At 41.0% G+C, this 24,699-nt stretch overlaps 1 pseudogene; it reads left to right on the forward strand.

Annotated features, from left to right (window-relative positions):
• The first annotated feature begins 4,586 nt into the window (after positions 1-4,586).
• On the forward strand, positions 4,587-5,551 carry LOC126184385 (eukaryotic translation initiation factor 2 subunit 1-like; annotated as a pseudogene).
• The last annotated feature ends 19,148 nt before the right edge of the window (positions 5,552-24,699 follow it).

Genomic DNA, 24,699 nt, shown 5'->3' on the forward strand with positions numbered 1-24,699 from the left:
GAAATGACTGAATATAATGCTCCAGAGTCCACAAGAGCTTGGGCTGGTCGGCCATTCATGAGGATATTGACGTAGTTTCCTATCATTTTTGTAGTGATCGACGGCAGAAGATTTTTCTCTTCGGTGGCCTCACCTCCAAGGAAGGTCGCACCGTTTAGTTTTCCAGTTTGCGGCGACTAGGTGATCGGCTGGCGTTCCTAATGGGCGATGGAGACCTTGATCGGAGTGTTGGGGAGCGTCCTCTCCAGCGGCTAGCTTGCGGCAATGGTCACCTACGTCGTCCTGCACCCACATCTTCTTGTTCATCTTCGTCGTCCCGGAGTTAGCGTCGGCTAAGATCGGCCTGCTGTCTTCTGGCGCGGGCGTCATCAAATATCCGCCGCCTTTCTCGACAACAGCGCACCATATGTCTCGGTCGTCCGCAGTGGAAACCTACTGGTTGGTTATCCTGGGTCCTCTAGACGTTAGTCTCCTTTGGTGCCCAAACAGGTTCCTCATGCGATATTGTAGGAATGTAACTTTTCCTGGGTCTCGACTTTTTCACCGTTTTAAATGGAAATGAAGGACGAGAGATTGGGTTCAATGTCTGTTCCACTTCCTCCCTTATGACCTCTTTAATTGTCTCGGTTTCTTGTTCACCGTGCATTCCAAGTGCCTTCTGAACTTCCTCTTTCACTATCTGACGAAGAACACTTGTGAAATCAGTTCCTTCCTCCATCACAGACATCGATACGACGTTTCGAAGCCGTTCAAACTTCTTGCGTGTAATTCTTTTTTGATGCATTGTCTCGATATACTGGCACCATTTTATGAAGTCGTCTGCTGTCGAAACCTTCGTCAGGAGTAGGGCTTGATACATGTCCTCAGCAACATCCTTCATGAGATGTACAACCTTATCTTCCTCCTTCATTGTAGGATAAACTATTTTACACAGCTCCAAGACGTCTTGAATGTAGGATGCTGTAGTTTTTCCTGGACGCTGTGCCCTGCACTTCCATTTATCTTCAGCCTCGCACTTCTGTCGTTGTGTGTCGCCGAAATACTTGCGCAGTTCCACCTGGAATACTTCTCAGCTTGTGAACTTCTCCTATTTTTTCTCATACAGTGCCCTCCAAGCAGAAAAATACGTTAGCCAAACACACGGTGTCATCCCATATGTTAAATTTGGCTATACGCTCATATACCTTCAGCCACTTGTTTGGATCTTGCCCATCGTCGCCACCGAACCCGGAAGGATGTCTCACGTGGTGGCACACAGTTGCTGTCATCGTAGCGCCCTCTTCTTCTTCTTCTTCTGTCTGCGATAGATTGCGATCGTTTTAATATGGCTCGAACTCTGGTTTCTAGCTACGCAAACAGCGGTTCTGTCGTGTCCTGATGGGAGCCCCTGTGTCGTCGATAATGTGCGTTATCACAAGTTGCAGTACCCAGCGCCTCCACCAGAATAATGTCACGTAGGAGAAGGTGTAATTAGATGTATGACAAACACCAACTTCACTTAACGAAGGTTTATTCAGCACTTGCACATACAAGAGCGTTGAGCAAACTGCCTCTGGCCAGAACACATACAGTATATGTACAGTTACAGAACATTCCAGTACAATAATTCTAGACATAAGTGCGTACTTCTAGAATGTACTCAAAACGAATACAGAAATTAAAATTTTGCAGTTGAGGTGAGTTTTGAATTCACAACCCTCCATTCAACAGTGTAGTATCATAACCACTACATCACAGTGACTGTGCTACTCAGCTTCTACTGCGACAATATATATAATTTAATAAATATTTTTCTGAATCAGAAGCAAGCACTTTGAACTGAAAGTCCTGTGATTATTTTTTTGAAACTATTCACAGTAAAATAGAATTCGATAGTACAGGTAGTACTGTAAAATACTTAGCTAGGAAGGAAAGTCAACAGCGACATCTGGACAGGCAAATAATAACAAAAAATGAACTATTCGAATTTTGCAATGCCAATATTACAAATATTAACTTTAAACTTATCTTTTAAGAAACGACTGATTCAACTTGTCAGACTTTGTAGATTCACATGAAAAACATTCAGACTCTTCCAGGAACCATTACTTTCCACAAATTCTAACCAATGTATGACTTGAGAATAACTGAGGCTACAAGAATAATGATGCAAAACCAGGTTTCACATTCAACTTACTTAACAAGAAGTAAACCGTATTTTTGAAGCTAGATGATGTATATCCCCCCAACACAATGACTTGGAGAAGTTACAGATTCACTCAAGAATGCATGACGTGTTTTCATATTCAACTTTAGAAAATACTGAAGACACTTGTAGTGACAAGCATTTTTTGTTGGAGTTACGAAGACTGCAGTAACCTGTTTCACTGATTGTTATCTTTTTGTATGTAGTTCTTCTTTCTTGTTCTATGTATGATTTTGGCACAATGTGCAAGAGATATTTGGATTTTTATGTTAATATTAACAATTTTGTATATAATTTTATCTTTGTACATATTAACACACATTAATATATCAATTAATGATGAACACTTAAATAAATGTTGTTACACTATGTACAGAGAGATAACATTCAATCCTTCTTCTGTATGAGACTACATTGGGTTAACATAGAAAAATTTATTTTTGTAGAAATTCAATTAGTGTGTAAAACCAGTGATCAATCACATACAACTTCAATTTAGATTTGAAGTGGAAATGGAAATGAGCATTTGGCGTCATTGGCCGGGAGGCCCCTTGCGGGGCAGGTCCTGCTGCCTTGGTGCCAGTCTTATTACATTCGACACGACACCACATTGGGCAACCCGCACGCCAGATGGGGATGAAATGTTGATGAAGGCAGCACAGCACCCAGTCCCGAGTGGAGAAAATCCCCAACCCAGCAGGGAACGGGCCGGCCGCGGTGCTCTAGCAGTTCTAGGCGCTCAGTCAGGAACTGCGCGACTGCTACGGTCGCAGGTTCGTATCCTGCCTCGGGCATGGATGTGTGTGATGTCCTTAGGTTAGTTAGGTTTAAGTAGTTCTAAGTTCTAGGGGACTGATGACCACAGATGTTTAGTCCCATAGTGCTCAGAGCCATTTGAACCATTTGAACCAGCAGGGAACGAACCCGGGCCTGTAGGACGACAATCTGTCATGCTGATCACTCAGCTATATGGGGGGGGGGGGGATCTTTAGATTTGAAGAGACCAATGTTCTGTATGTGTTTAATGGTATCTGGTAAGACAGTGTATAGTTTGATACTATGGTGTATAAGATGGTTTTGAAATAACTTTGTGTTGGCACTTTGAACTGGTATATCCAATTTTTGTCTTGTATCATAGCTGTGTATTGTGTGATTTTGAGTGATGAGTGGTCTTTTTGTGTGTAAGTTGTGTTTTAAATACATTATATTTTCAAGTATATATATACAAGGAAGAAGTAGGATCATTCTTTTTTGAAATGATGGTCTGCATGATTTGTGATTATGTACCTGTTCCATCATTATTATAATTTTTTAAAATTTTGAATGTTTTGATGGCATTTCCAGAATTTCCCCAGAACAGAATCCCATACCATAGGTGAGATTGTATGACTGCATAACAGCCACACTGAAGAGTGTTGTAGCTGGTACAGTTTTTAATGTATGCAACACAAAACAAGAAGTACTTAATTTTTTGTTCATTTGTTTAATATGTGTTTTCCATTTCAGGTTGTCTTGTAGATGAAGTCCAAGAAATTTCGTACAGGCTGTTTAGGTAGTTGTCTGTCCATATAGCTCTAGACTGGATGATATCAGATTTTTTGTTTGTGCTGTATGTATATCCTTAGCTACAGTTTTTCCAGTGGTTATTATGAAGTCATTGATAACAAAGTAACATGTTAGCCTGTCAGCGGCTTCACTTATGCTTTTATTCTGAATTTCCTGTAATTAGAACGCTTGTATCATCAGCAAATTGAAATATTTTAGTGCTGCCATTGCTTGCATTTAGGTCATTTACATAGAGTAAGAACAGAACAGCACCCATTACTGATCCTTATGGCACGCCATATTTAACAGTTAGTAGTTTGGAATTATATTTCCTAATGACATTATCCCTTTCCTGATCTATTTCCACATATTGTTCCCTGTTCTTAAGACAAGAGCTGAGCCAGCTGTTAGCTGTCTACCTCTGATGCCAAGACTTTGCAGTTTGTGCAGCAATTTGTCATGATTTATGGTGTCAAATGCCTTTGACAAATTTAAAAATATGCCTATGGTAAGTTGTTTGTTATCTAATGCTAACAGCGCCTCAAACAGAAAGGAGTGAACTGCTGATTAGGTTGAACAGTTTGCTCAAAATCCATGTTGAGATTCTGACATAATGTCATTATCCTCTAAGAAGTCTGTTAGTGTCTTATTGAAGAGCCATTCTAATATTTTTGAGGAAACAGACAAAAGTGCCAATTGTCTGTAGTTGGAAATATCATCATTGTTTCCTTTCTTGTTCAATGGCTTTACTTTTGCTGTGTGTGTTTGTGTTTGAATTTCGTCATGAAATCTATTTAATAGCATCTCAGGCCACTAGACTAAGCTACCGGACGGAGAGCAGCGTTATTTTTCAACAATGCCACTGTCTTGCAAATTTTATAAAGAGATGTATCCGGAAGTGGAAGATGTTGTTATGATCAATACATGCAATATTGTGGAAATAGGGATGTACATCCAGTTATTGAAGTATAGCAGCATAGAAGAAAAGGTATTACTTTCACAAATTACCCATCGTCATATACAGTCAATCAATAAACTGATCAGGGTTGGAAAAACAGAACTTGTTTTTGCAATCAGGGTCGACAAAGAAAAAGGTTACATTTATCTGAGCAAGCAATGTTTTCGCCAGAAGACAATGAGAAGGCAAAAGCTGTGAATTCAGCTCTTTGGGATGTCAGAGAGCTATTGCAGTACGAAACAGATAAACAACTTGAAGAGCTCTATCAAGAAACTGCATCGCACTTTGAGAATAAAGTGAATAAGGAATTATCTCTTATGCTCTCTTCAAACAGGCAGTACTGGATGCATCAATACTGTTAGAATGTGTCTTAGATGAACAATCGAGAGAATTAGTTCCAAACAACATCAAGAGGACATTAACGTCATAGATAGTGAAGATTTGAGTAGATAATGAGATTGCCTTATATGGTTATGAAGGGACAGATGAAGTGAAAAAAGCTCTCTGAGCTGGCTTGGCTTGTTCGATGGAAAAACTGACATTAAAAATAAATCTTACTGTACTTCCACATCATGTTACGACAGTATCAACACCTGAAAAACAGGCTGGTTTAAAAGCATTAACTAGTGTAATCAAAAAAATTGAAGAGACTATAACAAATATGGGAGGAGTATTCGCAATTCAGATAGCTGCTAAGGTAGTACTATAACACATGAAGCAGAACTGGCAAGGCAGATGGAGTGTGCTGAAGCAGAAAATGTAGAAGCTGCAGGAAACGATGTGGTGATGAGGAAGAAATCCAGGTGTTCAGTGATGAGGATGAAGAAAGTGATGATTCTGATGTGAGGAGCAAGATACCATGAATAGGAATACCGGCAAGACTGCGATCAAATCAGAGCCACAGCAACCCCCTCAACACTCAGCGACATACAATATTACTCCAGAGGCAAGCTTTTCACATGCACCAACAGTATCTACAGTTCAAAGTAGGAACTCTGGAAATGGGAAAGTCTCCACCTTCTGGACTAAATAGCTGCATCTGTCTTCAGATAACTTATGGGTTTGCTGCCGGGTGACGTCGTCGAACACCGCCGATATTTCGACAGAAGCAAAGCCTGCCATTCTCAAGGCACAAATGCAATGAGGAAGAAATGTTCAAGGAAATTTAATACCTCGGTTCACAGAGGAGAAACAAGGAAGCTACCACACACAGAACAAGTGTCAACAGAGACAAAGGTAACCAACATCATAAATATCGATAGTTACTATTAACCAACAGGCGAGTAGCACTAATTCTGTCCCTCTGTTTTTTGATGAGAGACAGAGCTGGATTCCAAGCAGCATTTAAGCAAAATCCACCATCTCTGTTAATAAGGTTGCTTGATAGTTTGATTTCCACAGCTTCCTTAATAACACTATCCCAATAGCTGGACGTGCAAGCCAGAATCTCCGTGTTGTTGTATTCCATAGGATGACCGGTGTCAAGGCAATGTTCTGCAATAGCGGATTTGCTCGGCTGTTGTAAGCGTGTGTGACGCTTATGTTCAATACACCGGTCTTCCACAGTCCTGATTGTCTGACCAATATATGACATGCTACAACTGCAAGGAATACGATAGACCCCAGCCTTAGGCAAACCAAGATCATCTTTTACGGACGCCAGCAGGGCCTTAGTCTTAGAAGGTGGTCGAAAAACATATTTCACATATTTCCGCAAAATACGGCCAATACTGTTGGAAATGCTTCCTACATAAGGCGAAAAGGCCGTAGACTTAGGTGCCACTTCGTTGCTATAGTCACTCACCCGTTGCACAGAAGGCTGATAGCGCAACGCATGTTTGATCTGCCTCTCACTATAACCATTCTGACGAAAGATGACTTCGAGATGTGACAGCTCAGCTGCCAAACTTTCAGGGTCTGAGATAACGTGAACCCTGTGAACCAAGGTATAAAGTACTCCTTCACGCTGAGCTGGATGGTGACAGCTATCAACTCGCAGATACAAGTCAGTGTGAGTTCCTATAAACAGAATGTCCCAACGTACCATCAGTCTTCCTTTTGACCAACACCTCAAGGAAGGAAGGCATCCATTCTTTTCCACCTCCGTATTCTATGGTCAGTACTACGAACAGACTGATGGAGTTGCAATGGGAAGCCCGTTGTCACCTATTGTGGCCAATTTGTTTATGGAGGACTTTGAGGAACGTGCATTGGAGTCAGCGACCTTGAAACCTGCGTGTTTTTTCAGATATGTAGACGATACTTTTGTTGTTTGGCCTCATGGTAGTGAGACTTTAAACCGATTTTTGGAACACCTGAATTCAATCCGCCCGAATATTCGGTTCAGTATGAAGGTGGAAAAGAATGGATGCTCCTGTCGAAATATCAACTGTGTTCGACGACGTCACCGGGCAGCAAACCAGTAAGTTATTTGAACATTCAATTCGCCAGGAAAAGTTAAGGTCTCACAGCTGCATCTCTGATTCCAGCATGTAGATAGCACTTGTGCAACATAATGTTCTGGCTTCACTGGACAGATATCATTCTGTTGTGGCACACTTGGATTAGGCTAAACTTATGCATGAAAAAGATTTGTCAGCTTCACAAAATTGAGGTCCTTAAAGAAGGTTTATTTAAAGAATATTCCTTAACTCTAGAGAAAAGATTCATAAACTGTTATGAGAAACACTGATTGGTGACATGTCGCCAGGACAAATATTGGCGGAGCTAAAACCGTTATTCCCAGCTCAGACTAACAAAGTGATTGACAGTGAAGCACAGTTGACCATGGTATTTGTTTATTTATTTAATTCATTCGTGTTCTGTAGACCCATTAGTGATAAATCGCTTGGGTGTAGAACATGTCATTTACATAGATTTGAAACATTTGTTTATAATAATAGGTTGTACAATGAATAATATATTACATAGAAAAAATGTTTACAAGAATTGTTTTTTGTAAAAAGTTACAAATTACATTGAACAAACTTACAATAGATCAAAATCAATTCACATATTCCCATTAATAAGTTGGTCCAGTAAGTAAATGGTTTTACTTAGAAGATACTGTTTAAGTTGATCTTTAAAAGAAGGTAGATCGGTAACTGACATTTTTATTGCCTGAGAGAGAGCATTAAATATTTTTAGGCAAGAGTAGTGTACTCCTTTTTGCACCATACTTGGAGGCTTTTGTTGAAGATGTAGATCATTTTTTACCCTAGTGTCATAGTTATGATACATGCTGTTCGTTTCAAAAAGGGAATAGTTTTTACACAAGAAACACAAGAGAGAGAAATGTACTGAGTGACTGTTGTGAGTATTCTCAGTTATTGGAAGAGTTTCCTGCAGGAATTTCTGTAATTGACACCACACAGAATTCTAATGACTCTTTTCTGGGCTATGAGGATTTTGTTTGCCTTTGGCTGGTTTCCCCAGAATATAATTCCATAGGCCATCAGGACATGAAAATAACCAAAATATGCAGCTTTCAAAGTATTTAAGTCACTGAAGGAAGCAATCGCACGAATAGTGTAAATTGCTGAGCTTAGTTTTTTTTATATAGGTAAGGAATTTGTAAGTACCAGTTTAGATTGCTATTAACAAGTAGACCCAGGAACTTTGTTGACTCCGCTCTTGCTAAATTCCCATCATTGTATTTAACATTAATCTCACCACCTTGGCTTGTATGGAATTGAATCAACTGAGTTTTTTCAAAATTTAGTGATAATCCATTAGAGGTAAACCAGTTAAAGGTCTCCTGAAAAATTGCATTTACAGTGATCTCAAGATTAGTATTTGTTGAATTGTCTACCAGAATCGTTGTGTCATCGTCAAACAAAGTAAATTTTATCTTAGCCCTTGTACACATTGGAAGGTCATATATGAAAATAAGGAACAGTAGAGGACCCAGAATAGAGCCCTGTGGGACTCCACAGTTTATTGTACCCCAAGAAGAGGAGACTGGTTCCGCATTAGTGTCGTTTACCATGACTTTCAGTTTTTGATCCTTTAAATAGGAGGCAAGCCACATCCCTGCTTCTCCAGTTAACCCACAAAATTCTGCCTTTCTCAGAAAAATCTCATGGTTCAAGCAATTGCACACCTTAGAAAGGTCACAAAAAATTCCAGTTGGAGATATTTTATTATTGATTGATTCAAGAATTGCATTGGTGAAAGAATATATTGCATCTTCTGTTGAGATGTTTTTCTGGAAACCAAATTGGCTTCTATTGAGAATATTGTATTTACTAAGATGTTCAAGAATCCTTCTGTGTACAAGTTTCTCGAGAATCTTGGAGAAACATGTTAAGAGTGAAGTAGGACGATAATTGGTTACTTTGTTTCTGTCACCCTTCTTGTACAACGGTTTCACCACTGCATATTTAAGTCTATCAGGAACAGTTCCTATTCTCAGTGTTTCATTAAAGATGTGGCACAGGACTTCACAAATGAAAATGTGTGTGTGTTTCAACACTTTGATGGAAATACCATCAATACCAATTGAGTTTTTGTTTTTCGTGTCCTTATTATCTTCTTAATTTTCTCAACAGTGACAGGAGGCATGCTAATCTGGGGTGTTGCACTAAGTCCACTTCCTTGTAAAGGATTTAGAGCCTCATTTATAGAACCATTACATCCTATTTTATCCGCTGTAATAAAAAAATACTTGTTGAAAATTTTGCAACATTCTCACCTTCATCAATGATATTCTCATTATGTCTAACTTCAATATTTTCTGCATCGTTTGAGTAACTACCAGTTTCTCTTTTAATAATACCTTGGATGGTTTTTATTTTGTTGCCAGAATTATCTATTTCTGATTTGATGAACATACTTTTTGCCTTTATCAGAACTTCATTTAAGATCTTGCAGTACCTTTCATAATGAACTCAACTCTTATTTCAGGATCATTTCTATTTCTTTCTACATGATGTTTTTATTCCTTTTGTGAGCCACTGTTTGCTGGTATGGCTCTGGTACTTGTTCTTTGCAGTTCTAAGAGGGAAGACAGCTTCAAAGTGGCACATAAATGCATTTATAAATAGGTTTAATTTGTCATTGACTTTCAGTGCTCTATAAATTGGACTCCAGTCAATGAGTTGAAGATAACTGTTGAAGATCATGAGATTTTAATTATTAATTACCCTAAATGACCTTTTACAGACTTTGTCCTTCTTGTGTGGTCATATATGATTGATAGTTAGCAATTGGCCATCATGGTCTGAAAGACCATTTAGGTCTTGTTTTACTGTTGCATTGGTGTTTCTATTCTCATCAATGAAAATACACTCCTGGAAATTGAAATAAGAACACCGTGAATTCATTGTCCCAGGAAGAGGAAACTTTATTGACACATTCCTGGGGTCAGATACATCACATGATCACACTGACAGAACCACAGGCACATAGACACAGGCAACAGAGCATGCACAATGTCGGCACTAGTACAGTGTATATCCACCTTTCGCAGCAATGCAGGCTGCTATTCTCCCATGGAGACGATCGTAGAGATGCTGGATGTAGTCCTGTAGAACGGCTTGCCATGCCATTTCCACCTGGCGCCTCAGTTGGACCAGCGTTCGTGCTGGACGTGCAGACCGCGTGAGACGACGCTTCATCCAGTCCCAAACATGCTCAATGGGGGACAGATCCGGAGATCTTGCTGGCCAGGGTAGTTGACTTACACCTTCTAGAGCAAGTTGGGTGGCACGGGATACATGCGGACATGCATTGTCCTGTTGGAACAGCAAGTTCCCTTGCCGGTCTAGGAATGGTAGAACGATGGGTTCGATGACGATTTGGATGTACCGTGCACTATTCAGTGTCCCCGCGACGATCACCAGTGGTGTACGGCCAGTGTAGGAGATCGCTCCCCACACCATGATGCCGGGTGTTGGCCCTGTGTGCCTCGGTTGTATGCAGTCCTGATTGTGGCGCTCACCTGCACGGCGCCAAACACGCATACGACCATTATTGGCACCAAGGCAGAAGCGACTCTCATCGCTGAAGATGACACGTCTCCATTCGTCCCTCCATTCACGCCTGGCGCGACACCACTGGAGGCGGGCTGCACGATGTTGGGGCGTGAGCGGAAGACGGCCTAACGGTGTGCGAGACCGTAGCCCAGCTTCATGGAGACGGTTGCGAATGGTCCTCGCCGATACCCCAGGAGCAACAGTGTCCCTAATTTGCTGGGAAGTGGCGGTGCGGTCCCCTACGGCACTGCGTAGGATCCTACGGTCTTGGCGTGCATCCGTGCATCGCTGCGGTCCGATCCCAGGTCGACGGGCACGTGCAACTTCCGCCGACCACTGGCGACAACATCGATGTACTGTGGAGACCTCACGCCCCACGTGTTGAGCAATTCGGCGGTACGTCCACCCGGCCTCCCGCATGCCCACTATACGCCCTCGCTCAAAGTCCGTCAACTGCACATACGGTTCACGTCCACGCTGTCGCGGCATGCTACCAGTGTTAAAGACTGCGATGGAGCTCCGTATGCCACGGCAAACTGGCTGACACTGACGGCGGCGGTGCACAAATGCTGCGCAGCTAACGCCATTCGACGGCCAACACCGCGGTTCCTGGTGTGTCCGCTGTGCCGTGCGTGTGATCATTGCTTGTACAGCCCTCTCGCAGTGTCCGGAGCAAGTATGGTGGGTCTGACACACCGGTGTCAATGTGTTCTTCTTTCCATTTCCAGGAGTGTATGTGGCACTGAACAGCATCTTGTTGACAAGAACTGTAGTTTGTTACTCTTGGTTCCGTACTTCTCTTTTTACCAGGTATCTGCAGTTTGGATGAATCAGGCTCTTTCCATTCTGCACAGTGTTTCTCCTTACAGACTTTGCCAACAGTTCAAATGGTTCAAATGCTCTGAGCACTATGCGACTTAACTTCCGAGGTCATCAGTCGCCTAGAACTTTGAACTAATTAAACCTAACTAACCTAAGGACACCACACACATCCATGCCCGAGGCAGGATTCGAACCTGCGACCGTTTGCCAACAGTATTTTTGTGTATCTTCAAAGCATCTGCAGTTCCTCGACTTCCTTCCTAGAGGCAACAGGGTCATACCATTATCTATTTCCTTCTCGAAATATTTCCACATGAAGCATACAAACTCACGTATCTGTCCAAGCAAAATATGAGCAGATTTCTGAACTTTCATTTAGCCATCACACTTTTTTGCACACTTTTTCTGCTACCCTCAGAAATTCTGTAGCACAAAATAAACTTGCCACACAGAGAAACAAGGCACACAACGAAACAGACCACAACTGTTTACGTTACCTGTCACGAGCATCGTATACACTTGGCTCCAGTAGCCGCTATCTGCAGTAGCAGAGAGATTTGACAATGGTGAACGGAACAGGAGGTGCGGCCAATAGCATTGTCTGATTGGCTGTTGCTATGGCAGCAGCTCTGTAAACAGCTAGGTGCCAGTCACTTTGTTATTCTGATCTGGATGTAGCAAATAATCATTTGTTGCTAATAGATTCCCTCTTTTATAATGGCGTTGACAGCTTCTGCAAACAATTAGCACTGTCTTCATGGCACATGCTGATTTGTCTTTGGTAGCATTGACGGATAAAACGGAGGCGATAACTGTGTGTTCAGAATGTAAAGGTTGTGGCATTGTGCAGTAGACCGGCATAGACGTGGGCCCCGAATCGAGCTTCAGCAGTGAAGGTGGGCAGTGCAGCCCTGACACAAGAACGTCACGAGCCACATCCGCAAGCACAGTAGAACAACTGACTACATGCATGAAATATTTACATGCCACAGTGGCAGCACTGACACGTGAGCGAGTATTCACACTGGAACCTAAAGTAAAGGCATCTGAGTAGAGAATGTTGAATGATACCTTGTGGCGTTCATTCCATCAACACTTTGGAAAGAACATATGTCAGTATAACAGTCCATGCAATTTCCCAAATTTTTTCAATGGCACTGTCACGGTGAAGGTCACCGTCAACATAAAATGCGCGCTACTATTTCCTTTTCTCCTGCATCTACCGTGCCAGTTTTTAAGGAGCTGAACAACTCCATACACACACAATTCGTTACATACCCAGGTATGTCACATTGGAAGACTTCTGTGGGCTTCTAATTTGATGATTAGCGTTCAGCAGATAAGATACCTCTAACATACAAAGATACACTCGGAACAGTTTCATGCCTAAGGATAGTGCTAGCTGCAGTGGTTCACAGAAGTCTACAAGAAGAGAATCCATACCATTTGTTGATGGTTTTGAAAACTATAGATACGAAGGGCTCCAGTTTACAGATAGGATACAACTCACAAAGAAGTTTGGTCTAGTATGTTCCATGGAAGGACAGTCTCATCGATTATTTGTGAGGAACAAGAAGTCAGGAACAACATTTTTGATTGACACCAGCTCTGACTGCAGCATTTTACCAGGCAGGTACTTTATCAGAGGTGGTTCTCAGCTATGGATTATGCTAATGGCAGCAAATAATTCTGGGATAAAGATAACTGAAAAAATGTATTGTCATTGGGTTTAGGGCTACAATGCACATTCACATGGCCTTTCATCATGGCAAATGTAACAGAGCCGACTTTTTGCATTTCTTCCAGTTGGCCCCCCAATCTGCCAACAAACTGCTTAATCAGTTAGTGACAGTTACCACTGTATGTGACGCTGTTCTGACGGATTTCCTGGAAATTATGGAGGTTAGGAGATCAGGGACAACATGCAAGCATGAAATGCAGCACTATATTTGTACATCACCTGGTCGTCTCGTATAGGCTCGTTCTCGGGCCAGAAAAATTTGTTGTGGCTAAAGAAGACACTGACAGACATATAGTGAAGGCACTGTGTCCCCACTGCATGGCCGCATGGCCGGCCGGAGTGGCCGTGCGTTTCTAGGCTCTACAGTCTGGAACCGAGCGACCGCTACGGTCGCAGGTTCGAATCCTGCCTCGGGCATGGATGTGTGTTATGTCCTTAGGTTAGTTAGGTTTAAGTAGTTCTAAGTTCTAGGGGACTGATGACCTCATAAGTTAAGTCGCATAGTGCTCAGAGCCATTTGAACCATTTTAACCCACTGCATGCCCATTGGATACCTACTCATCTAGTCAAAAAGAAGGACAAAAATTGGTGCATGTGTGGGGATTACAGAGTCCTAAATTCCCACATATTCCCGACAAATATCCATTACCTCAGGTGGACGACTGCAACAACGTCATAGCAGGAGCAAAAAGAGTTTCAGCGTAATTGACTGCAGCAAGGTGTATGTGCAGATACTGGTGGCAAATGGCAATTGGAAGAAGCCTGATATCACTACTCCAATTCAACTTTATGTCCTTTTTTTCTAAAAAATGTGGCGCAATCATTGCAGAGGTTTATTCACCAAGTACTAAGAGGCCTGCCCATTCTGTTACATGGATGACATTCTCTGCTTCTCATATAGCTAGGAACAACATGAGGTGGATCTATGATCGCTTTTCCAGAGGCTTAAGGATTTTGGGGCGATGATCAATAAAGACAAATGTATTTTCGGTAAAGGGAGTGTGCGGTTTCTGGATTTCACCATTTTGGTAGGAGGTCTGTCTCCAAACGCCGATAGGATGGCGATAAATTGTGATTTTCCAGTTCCAAATACATTCAAGGAACTACGACAGTTTTTGGGAACAATTAATTTCTACCGACGCCGTCTCCTACAAGAAGATGTGGGACAGGCACCATTGACAGCATTTCTCAGGGGCAAATTAACCTCTCGAAACAAAAGTGTACCTTGGAACGAGAGATTGTTAGAGGTCTTCAAACAGATAAAGGATGCAATGGCCAATGCAGTACTATTACATTATCCTATCCATAATGCCAAAGTCGCAACCATGGTCAATGTCAGGAAGTAGGTAATCATAGTAACCTTACAACAGGGGATTGATGGTCACTGGCACCCTTATCGTTTTTTTCTCGTCTCGTAACAGAGGCACAGCGTAAGTAGAGTGCTACCGCACTGTTCGAGAATTGCTCGCCATCTACACAGCAGTAAAATTCTTCAGAGGATTCCTGGAAGGCAATACTTTACAGTATACACAGACCATGCACCACTTATGAAATTTCCTTTCAAAACTACAGACTTGGCTTTTCCACGACAATGTTGCATGGTAGACTATATTGCACAATAGCCTACGGGTGTTACGCATATCAGTGGTAAGAACTGTGTCGCTGCTGATTATTTATCACATAGTTGTGCCAGTGTGAAAGCAGTAAGCTGGAAGAAAACAGACCATGATCAACAAGACAATGCGGAATTAGCACAATTATCAGAAACTGAATCGCACACCTTGGTGTTGACCCAAACTGAATTGAAAGAGCTGGAAATTCCCTTATGGTGTACACATCACAGAAAAGGCATCATCCACACATTCCACTCAGACACAAACGAGATGTTTTTTGCGCTTTCCATAACCAAGCACAGACTGTGATTAAGGCTTCATTTAGATTACTGTCAAACTGTGTCATATGGCCCAGGATCAGAAAGGACACTCACTGTTGGGCACAATGTTGTTTACAGCATCAAAAAAGCGAGGTAGGCCAAGATGTACATACCATTTGGATCATGTGTTGAGCCTATCGCCCACTTTATGCATTTACACATTGATCTAGTGGGACCTCTTCCATGTTCAGAGACTTACAGCTATGTAATGACAGTCACGGATCGGTTGTCACTTTGACCAGAGGTATTTCCCATTTCCAACATTTTGGCTCAAAAGGTAGCTACAGCGTTACTCTCCAGATGGTTTGCCTGCTATGGGACTTTGCAAGTCATTGTGTCCAACTGAGGAAGACAGTTTGAGACCTGTTTGTTTCAGGAACTTCTTCTGATGAGCAGATGTCGACACATTCGGACAACTTGTTATCATCCAGCAACCAGTGGGTTAGTTGAAAAATTTCGATGGTTCCTCGAGTCAGCATTAATGACATATGGTTCAAAATGGACCAAGGTGTTATTAAGTCTTCGTTTGGCCATGAAGAAGGATCTAGGATGTTCATCTATGGAGTTGGTTTTTGGTGAACAAGTATACATTCTGAAGATATGCTTACCCCTAAACTGGCAGTCCTTCCATTTGATTAGCAAACATCAGATTTCTGTCGTTGTTTAAAAGGAAGAATGTCGCTGCTCAACATTGACTTCTGACAACATCATGGCAACAGAACAGTATTTGTACACAGGGATCTGGCTACATTGATGCACAAATGGTTATGGGATGATACTGTTCATCCTCCTCTTTGCCGACCACGTACAGTGCCTTTCCAAGTACTATGAAGATTATCAAATGACTGTGTGATAGATCGGAATGAAAAACAGGAAACAGTCTTCATAGGGCAGCTAAAATCCATGAACCTCGGCACAGATGACGTTGTACCTTCGAGTTTGGCAGCCACAAACAACAAACCTCGAGTTGCACCCTAGACCTCATGCTACAGATCTCACCAATGTACCAGGCAGCACTCCAACATCTGTGCTAGTGATTCCCAGGGCTGGAAGAGCTGTTCGCCACCAGAACCCCAGTATTACTTGGACCCTGGACTTAAAAAAGTTTGGCTGGTGTAGCAACAAGTCAAATCAATGAGAGCAACAAAAACTGCAATGACCTGTTTCAGTGTGTGTTAGCTTTATGTGTTTAAGCGTTGCTGCTTCTGGACCACGGGTTCCTGGTTCGATTCCCAGCCAGGTCAGAATTTTTCTCTACCCAGGAACTGGGTGTTTGTGTTGTCCTCATCATTTCATCATCATTTGGGCAAATGGCGAGACTGGACAGAGTAAAGACTGGGAATTTGTACAGGCACTGATAACCACATCGTTGAGCGCCCAACAAACTGAACATCATTATCATCATTTGCATATGTAGTTCTTTGTTTTTGTTCTATGCATGGTTTTGGTAGCAATGAGCAGATCTTCTAATTCCTGTTTTTAGAAAAATATATTGTGTTATCATGCACGTGTGGTCAGCTACTCGCTTTTCATCCCTGCCATCCAAGTTGAAGAAAATAACCAAATACTTGAAGAACAATGACCTACAATTTAGAATTATTTAACAAAGCAGCAAATACAATCCTACATATGTGTTTACAATGGCCATTTTTTAAAACTATGTTCTCTCAAGCAGTGTATCTAATCTTGTTTGAGTTACTCAGTACTGTTTACTTTTCAAGTATTTGAAGAAAAATGGATGGCGCTGAACAAAAGGAAATGTAAACTCAACACACTGTAAGTGGATTTTCTTACTTATTTTCATCTATGAAGTAATTAAACAATGAAGGAGTGACAAACCCATTAATTTTATTTTCTTATTTGTTAGAGGAAATCTTTTAGAAGAAGACTAAATGAAAGAGTTATTTGATTATCCTTTTTCCCTTTCAGAACAGGGAATCAGCGATCATACAGCGGTTACAGCATCGGTGATTTCAGCCGTAAATAGAAACATTAAAAAAAAGGTAGGAAGATTTTTCTGTTTAGCAGAAGTGGCAAAAAGCAGATTTCAGAGTACTTGAGACCTCAACACAAAAGTTTTATCTGAAGTACAGATAGTGTTGAGGATCAGTGGACAAAGTTCAAAACCAGCGTACAATATGCATTAGATGAGTATGTGCCAATTAAGATTGTAAGAGATGGAAAAGAGCCACCGTGGTACAACAACCGAGTTAGAAAACTCCTACGGAAGAAAAGGGAACTTCACAACAAACATAAACATAGCCAAGGTCTTGCAGACAAACAAGAATTACACGAAGTGTGAGGAGGGCTATGCGAGAGGCGTTCAGTAAATTCGAAAGTAAAGTTCTATGTACTGACTTAGCAGAAAATCCTAAGAAATTTTGGTCTTATGTCAAAGCGGTAGGTGGATCAAAACAAAATGTCCAGACACTCTGTGACAAAAATGGTACTGAAACAGAGGATGACAGACTAAAGGCCGAAATACTAAATGTCTTTTTCGAAAGCTGTTTCACAGATGAAGACTGCACTGCAGTTCCTTCTCTAGATTGTCGCACAGATGAAAAAATGGTAGATATTTAAATAGACGACAGAGGGATAGAGAAACAATTGAAATCGCTCAAAAGAGGAAAGGCCGCTGGACCTAATGGGATACCAGTTCGATTTTACACAGAGCACGCGAAGGAACTTGACCCCATTCTTGCAGCGGTGTACCGTAGGTCTATAGAAGAGCGTAGCGTTCCAAAGGATTGGAAAAGGGCACAGGTCATCCCTGTTTTCAAGAAGGGACGTCGAACAGATGTGCAGAACTATAGACCAATATCTCTAACGTCGATCAGTTGTAGAATTTTGGAACACGTATTATGTTCGAGTATAATGATTTTTCTGGAGACTAGAAATCTATTCTGTAGGAATCAGCATGGGTTTCGAAAAAGACGATCGTGTGAAACCCAGCTCGCGCTATTCGTCCAGGAGACTCAGAGGGCCATAGACACGGGTTCCCAGGTAGATACCGTGTTTCTTGACCTCCACAAGGCGTTCGATACAGTTCCCCACAGTCGTTTAATGAACAAAGTAAGAGCATATGGACTATCAGACCAATTATGTGATTGGATTGAAGAGTTCCTACATAACAGAACGCAGCATGTCATTCTCAATGGAGAGAAGTCTTCCGAAGTAAGAGTGATTTCAGGTGTGCCGCAGGGGAGTATCGTAGGACCGTTGCTATTCACAATATACATAAATGACCTTGTGGATGACATCGGAAGTTCACTGAGGCTTTTTGCGGATGATGCTGTGGTATATCGAGTTGACGCATGGTGCAGGGAATGGCAATTGAATCTCAATGTAGACAGGTGTAATGTTTTGCGCATACATAGAAAGAAAGATCCCTTATCATTTAGCTATAATATAGCAGGTCAGCAACTGGAAGCAGATAATTCCATAAATTATCTGGGAGTAGGCATTAGGAGTGATTTAAAATGGAATGATCATATACAGGGTGTTACAAAAAGGTACGGCCAAACTTTCAGGAAGCATTCCTCACACACAAATAAAGAAAAGATGTTATGTGGACATGTGTCCGGAAACGCTTAATTTCCGTGTTAGAGCTCATTTTAGTTTCGTCAGTATGTACTGTACTTCCTTGATTCACCGCCAGTTGGCCCAATTGAAGGAAGGTAATGTTGACTTCGGTGCTTGTGTTGACATGCGACTAATTGCTCTACAGTACTAGCATCAAGCACATCAGTACGTAGCATCAACAGGTAGTGTTCATCACGAACGTGGTTTTGCAGTCAGTGCAATGTTTACAAATGCGGAGTTGGCAGATACCCATTTGATGTATGGATTAGCACGGGGCAATAGCCGTGGCGCGGTACCTTTGTATCGAGACAGATTTCCAGAACGAAGGTGTCCCGACAGGAAGACGTTCGAAGCAATTGATCGACGTCTTAGGGAGCACGGAACATTCTAGCCTATGACTCGCGACTGGGGAAGACCTAGAACGACGAGGACACCTGCAATGGATGAGGCAATTCTTCGTGCAGTTGACGATAACCCTAATGTCAGCGTCAGAGAAGTTGCTGCTGTACAAGGTAACGTTGACCGTGTCACTGTATGGAGAGTGCTACGGGAGAACCAGTTGTTTCCATACCATGTACAGTGTGTGAAGGCACTATCAGCAGCTGATTGGCCTCCACGGGTACACTTCTGTGAATGGTTCATCCAACAATGTGTCAATCCACATTTCAGTGCATATGTTCTCTTAACGGATGAGGCTTCATTCCAACGTGATACAACATACTGACGAAACTAAAATGAGCTCTAACATGGAAATTAAGCGTTTCCGGACACATGTGCACATAACATCTTTTCTTTATTTGTGTGTGAGGAATGTTTCCTGAAAGTTTGGCCGTACCTTTTTGTAACACCCTGTAAAGCTGAACGTCGGTAAAGCAGATGCCAGACTAAAATTCGTTGGAAGAATCCTAAGGAAATGCAATCCGAAAACAAAGGCAGTAGGTTACAGTACACTTGTTCGAAAAACTGCTTGAATATTGCTCAGCGGTGTGGGATCCATACCAGATAGGGTTGATAGAAGAGATAGAGAAGATCCAACGGAGAGCAGCGCGCTTCGTTACAGTATCATTTAGTAATCGTGAAAGTGTTTTGGAGATGATAGATAAACTCCAGTGGAAGACTCTGCAGGTGAGACGCTCAGTAGCTCGGTACGGGGTTTTGTTGAAGTTTCGAGATTAGATTAGATAGATTAGATTAGTTTTTCGTTCCATAGATCCATGCTGAGGAGATCCTCGTGGATGTGGAACATGTCAACTTTTTTTTTAGCTGAAATAACAATACTAATAGAATGAATATATACAATACATCATTTGTTTCTATTAAAAAATTCGTCTATGGAGTAGAAGGAGTTGGCCGCTAGTAAGTCTTTCAGGCTCCTTTTAAAGTGATCTTTATTTGTAACTAAATTTTTTATGTTTGCTGGCAAATTATTGAAGATGAGTGTTCCTGAGTAGTGGACCCCTTTTTGAACTAAAGTAAGTGCTTTTAAGTCTTTGTGCAGATCATTTTTGTTCCTGGTATTGTATGTATGAACTGAGCTGTTTGTTGGAAAAAGAGATATATTATTTAGGACAAATTTCATTAAGGAGTAAATATACTGAGAGGCAGTGGTTAGTATACCCAGTTCTTTGAAGAGGTTTCTACATGACGTCTGTGAATTTACTCCACAAATAATACGTATTACACGCTTTTGGACTCTGAAAACATTTGTTTGCCTTGAAGAGTTACCCCAAAATATTATACTGTATGACATTATGGAATGAAAGTAGGCAAAGTATGCAAGCTTTTTCATTTTTATGTCGCCTATGTCTGCTAACACTCGAATTGCAAATACAGATTTGTTAAGGTGTTTCTGCAGTTCTGTGGTGTGCTCCTCCCAACTGAATTTATTATCAAGTTGTAATCCCAGGAATTTAAGACTGTCAACCTCTTCTATCTGCTCTTCTTCGTACTTTATGCATATGCTGGGTGGAAACCTCTTACAGGTTCTGAATTCCATGTAGTGAGTCTTTTCAAAGTTTAATGTCAATGAGTTGGCTTTAAACCATTTATTAATATCCATGAAAATATCATTAGCAGATCTTTCTAGAACTACACTCAACATACTATTTATTGCAATACTTGTGTCATCTGCAAACAAAACGAACTCTGCTTCTGGTAGTGTAACTGATGAGAGATCATTAATGTACACAAGAAAAAGCAATGGCCCTAAGATGGATCCTTGTGGGAAACCACATGTAATTTCTTCCCATTCTGATGATGACTGATGACTTAATTCACTAGTCCCTTGTACTGACACCCTTTGTTTTCTGTTAGCTGTTTTCTTGAACCATTTTGCAGCACTGCCCGTGACACCATAGAATTCTAATTTATTTAAAAGGATGTTGTGGTTCACACAATCAAATGCCTTTGACAAATCACAGAAAATACCTGCTGCTTGTAATTTGTTATTTAATGAATTAAGTACATTTTCACTGTAGGTGTAAATAGCCTTCTTGATATCAGAACCCTTCAGAAATCCAAACTGTGTTCTTGATAATATGTTGTTTGTGGTCAGATGGTTGAGATGCTGCCTGTACATTACTTTTTCTAAAATTTTTGAGAATGCTGGCAAAAGTGAAATCGGTCTCTAGTTTGATGGTATCTCTTTATCCCCTTTCTTGAATAGAGGCTTAACATCTGCATATTTTAGCCAGTCAGGAAATGTCCCAGTTATAATTGACTGGTTACACAAGTAACTTAGAATTGTACTAAACGCACAAGAACATGCCTTAATTAACTTTGTTGATATTTCATCGTAACCACTAGAATGCTTTGTTTTCAAAGATTTTATTATGGAAGTTATTTCTTTTGGTGAAGTGAGTGACATATTCATGTAGCTGAAGCTATTTGTAAAGGCTAGTTTCAGATATTCAAGGGCATTATTTACTGATCCTGACAATCCTATTCTATCAGTAACAGATATAAAGTGCTTGTTAAATAGATTTGCCACACTATGCCCATCGATTACTAATGTGTCATCTACCCTTAATGCTATTTGCTCCTGTTCCTTTCTGGTTCTACCAGTCTCCTCTTTCACTATATCCCATATTGTTTTTATTTTGTTCCCTGACATTGCTATCTTCTTCTCATAGTGCATTTGCTTAGCTGTCTGAATTACTTTTTTTAATATTTTACAGTATTCCTTGTATTTAGCTAAATCATCAGTATTGGAGCTATTCTTGGTCGACAGATACATTTTCCTTTTTGTCTTACAGGAAATCTTTATTCCTTGTGTAATCCATGGTTTTATTATAGACTTATGTTTAATTTGAGTAACTTTTAGAGGAAAACAGTTTTCAAACATGGTACTGACATTGTTCATGAATGTATTATATTTTTCATTCATGTCATGGGCACTATAAACATCTTTCCAGTTCATATCTTTGAGCAGTTTTCTAAAACACTCAATTTTTGGTTGACTGGCTACTCTCCTGTACTCAGACTTAGCAGTCTTGATAATCCGCTCAGAATTCACATCTAAAACAAGGAGCTGCATGTCATGATCTGATAGTCCATTTATTACAGGTTTTATGATATGATTTTGTCCTTTGATTTGTCTATAAAAATGTTATCAATGGCTGTCCTTGAGGATTTTGTGATCCTAGTTGGAAAGTTTACAGTGTGAGTTAGATTGAAAGACAACATTACTAACTGCAGTAAATGTTTACTGGAAGATTGCATTAGAAAATCTGTATTAAAGTCACCAGCAATCAAAATTTCTTTGTTTCTTCCTGTTAAATAGCCCAAAAGAGCTTCTAGATGATTTATGAATAGATTATAATTTCCTGCAGCTGCTCGGCAAATAGTTACTATTATATAGGATCTGTTATGGAACTACTTCTGTTGCACATGCTTCTAGATGCTGGTCTAAACAGAATTTATTAATGTCAATGTTCTTGAATTTATAGCAGTTTTTAATAAATGTGGCAACTCCTCCTCCATCCATATCTATTCTGCAGAAGTAGGAAGCTAGCTTAAATCCTGAAATGTCTAACATATCTATGGCAGTGGTCACTTGATGTTCAGAGAGGCAGATTATGTCAATTTGGTTAGATGAATTCATTTCATCAATACAAATGAGTAGTTCATCAATTTTATTTCTGATTCCCGGAATGTTCTGGTGTAATAAAGATAACTGATACTGCATACTAATGGGATTATAACTGCTTTGGCGAAGATGAACTGGCAGTTTCTGATTACTTTCTGTTAAACATTGTTTAAATGGAATCTGTATGCTAAAATCTAACTCCTGTTCATCTGTTTTCTCAAACTGAGTGTGTCTGCCAATCTCTTAAAACTCGTTTTCTTTCTCCCTTCCCTATCCTAAAAAAGGCATCCCTCTGACACCTGTGACCACTGGTATAACGTATCTTCACCGAAGAGTCAAGCAGTATATTGCTCCCTCATACGTATATCTCGCGAAGAGACCATGAGGATAAAATCAGAGAGATTAGAGCCCACACAGAGGCATACCAACAATCCTTCTTTCCACGAACAATACGAGACTGGAATAGAAGGGAGAACCGATAGAGGTACTCAAGGTACCCTCCGCCACACACCGTCAGGTGGCTTGAGGAGTATGGATGTAGATGTAGATGTAGATGTAGAGGCAGTTAATAGAAATTGTGTTCCTTTCGCTTCAACAGTGAACAATAATCCACAAATAGCTACTTTCATTTTACTTAATATAGTGCAGCATGAGGTTTTGCACATCTCAACCCATAGACCATTAGCAGCCACTGTTCAGATACAGAACTACTCTGCTAATGTCATCAAAGTGCACCCAGGCCAGTATGTTTAGTCAGCCATGCCTATTGGTCAAAGTTTTGTAAATAGTTAGAAGTCTTATCAATACTGATATTGGCACAGGCTTAATGAAGGATGTAACACAGCCCGCCAGACAGCATTAGGCACATGTCTCTACTGTGGCACCAGTTGCCAAACAGCAGTCAACATGGTAAGAAAGAAGATTTGAGTGTGGTAAACTTTGAATAAGGTGACAGACAGATCCATAGACTGGATTGGAAGGTAACAGACTGAAGCCAATGAAAGTAATTACGAATTACTAATTGAATGATGGGCTGATGTGCAGCATGTACCAGGTCTAGGTTATCAGTTTAATTAAAAAACGGATGAATATATTGTAGTTATCTCAGTTTCCATTGAAAGTTATGTATTGGACCCTCCTCTACATTTTTCGGTGTGGCATGGACATAAACATTTGTATTCCCTACCAGTCAATTTGTTACCACAATCTTTATTTGGCTTTACATTCGTTGGTTTCACTATCTCACAACCAAACTGTTGCCATCCAACCTAACCTAGACCCTGGGTTGCTCAACAGATCAGTCTATTATCACAACCAATATGTCATGGGGTGTAGGTGAAGTGTTGGCAGAAGTGCCAACACCTTGTAGCTAGAGGAGGCCGAAATGCACGCTATAATCTCACGCAGACTGGCGTGAGGTCTGGAACATTACAAGGTTATTAATATAGCAAATAAAGTACGTCGTTGAAGTAATACTTAACTTTATTCCATAATTGGAGAACATAGGTCTTGATTATACATAAGTGCAATCTCCATCAATTGGTAATGGCGCCTTGCTAGGTCGTAGCAAATGACGTAGCTGAAGGCTATGCTAACTATCGTCTCGGCAAATGAGAGCGTAACTGTCAGTGAACCATTGCTATTCACGTCGGCTGTACAACTGGGGCGAGTGCTAGTACGTCTCTCTAGACCTGCCGTGTGGCGGCGCTCGGTCTGACATCACTGACAGTGGCGACACGCGGGTCCGTCGTATACTAGCGGACCGCAGCCGATTTAAAAGCTACCACCTAGCAAGTGTGGTGTCTGGCGGTGACACCACAGTAGGTGTGCCCAATATCACACTTTAACCCAATTTCGTCTGAGTTGGAAGC

This window comes from Schistocerca cancellata, chromosome 4 (assembly GCF_023864275.1).
Source record: "Schistocerca cancellata isolate TAMUIC-IGC-003103 chromosome 4, iqSchCanc2.1, whole genome shotgun sequence".
Classification (NCBI taxonomy): domain Eukaryota; kingdom Metazoa; phylum Arthropoda; class Insecta; order Orthoptera; family Acrididae; genus Schistocerca; species Schistocerca cancellata.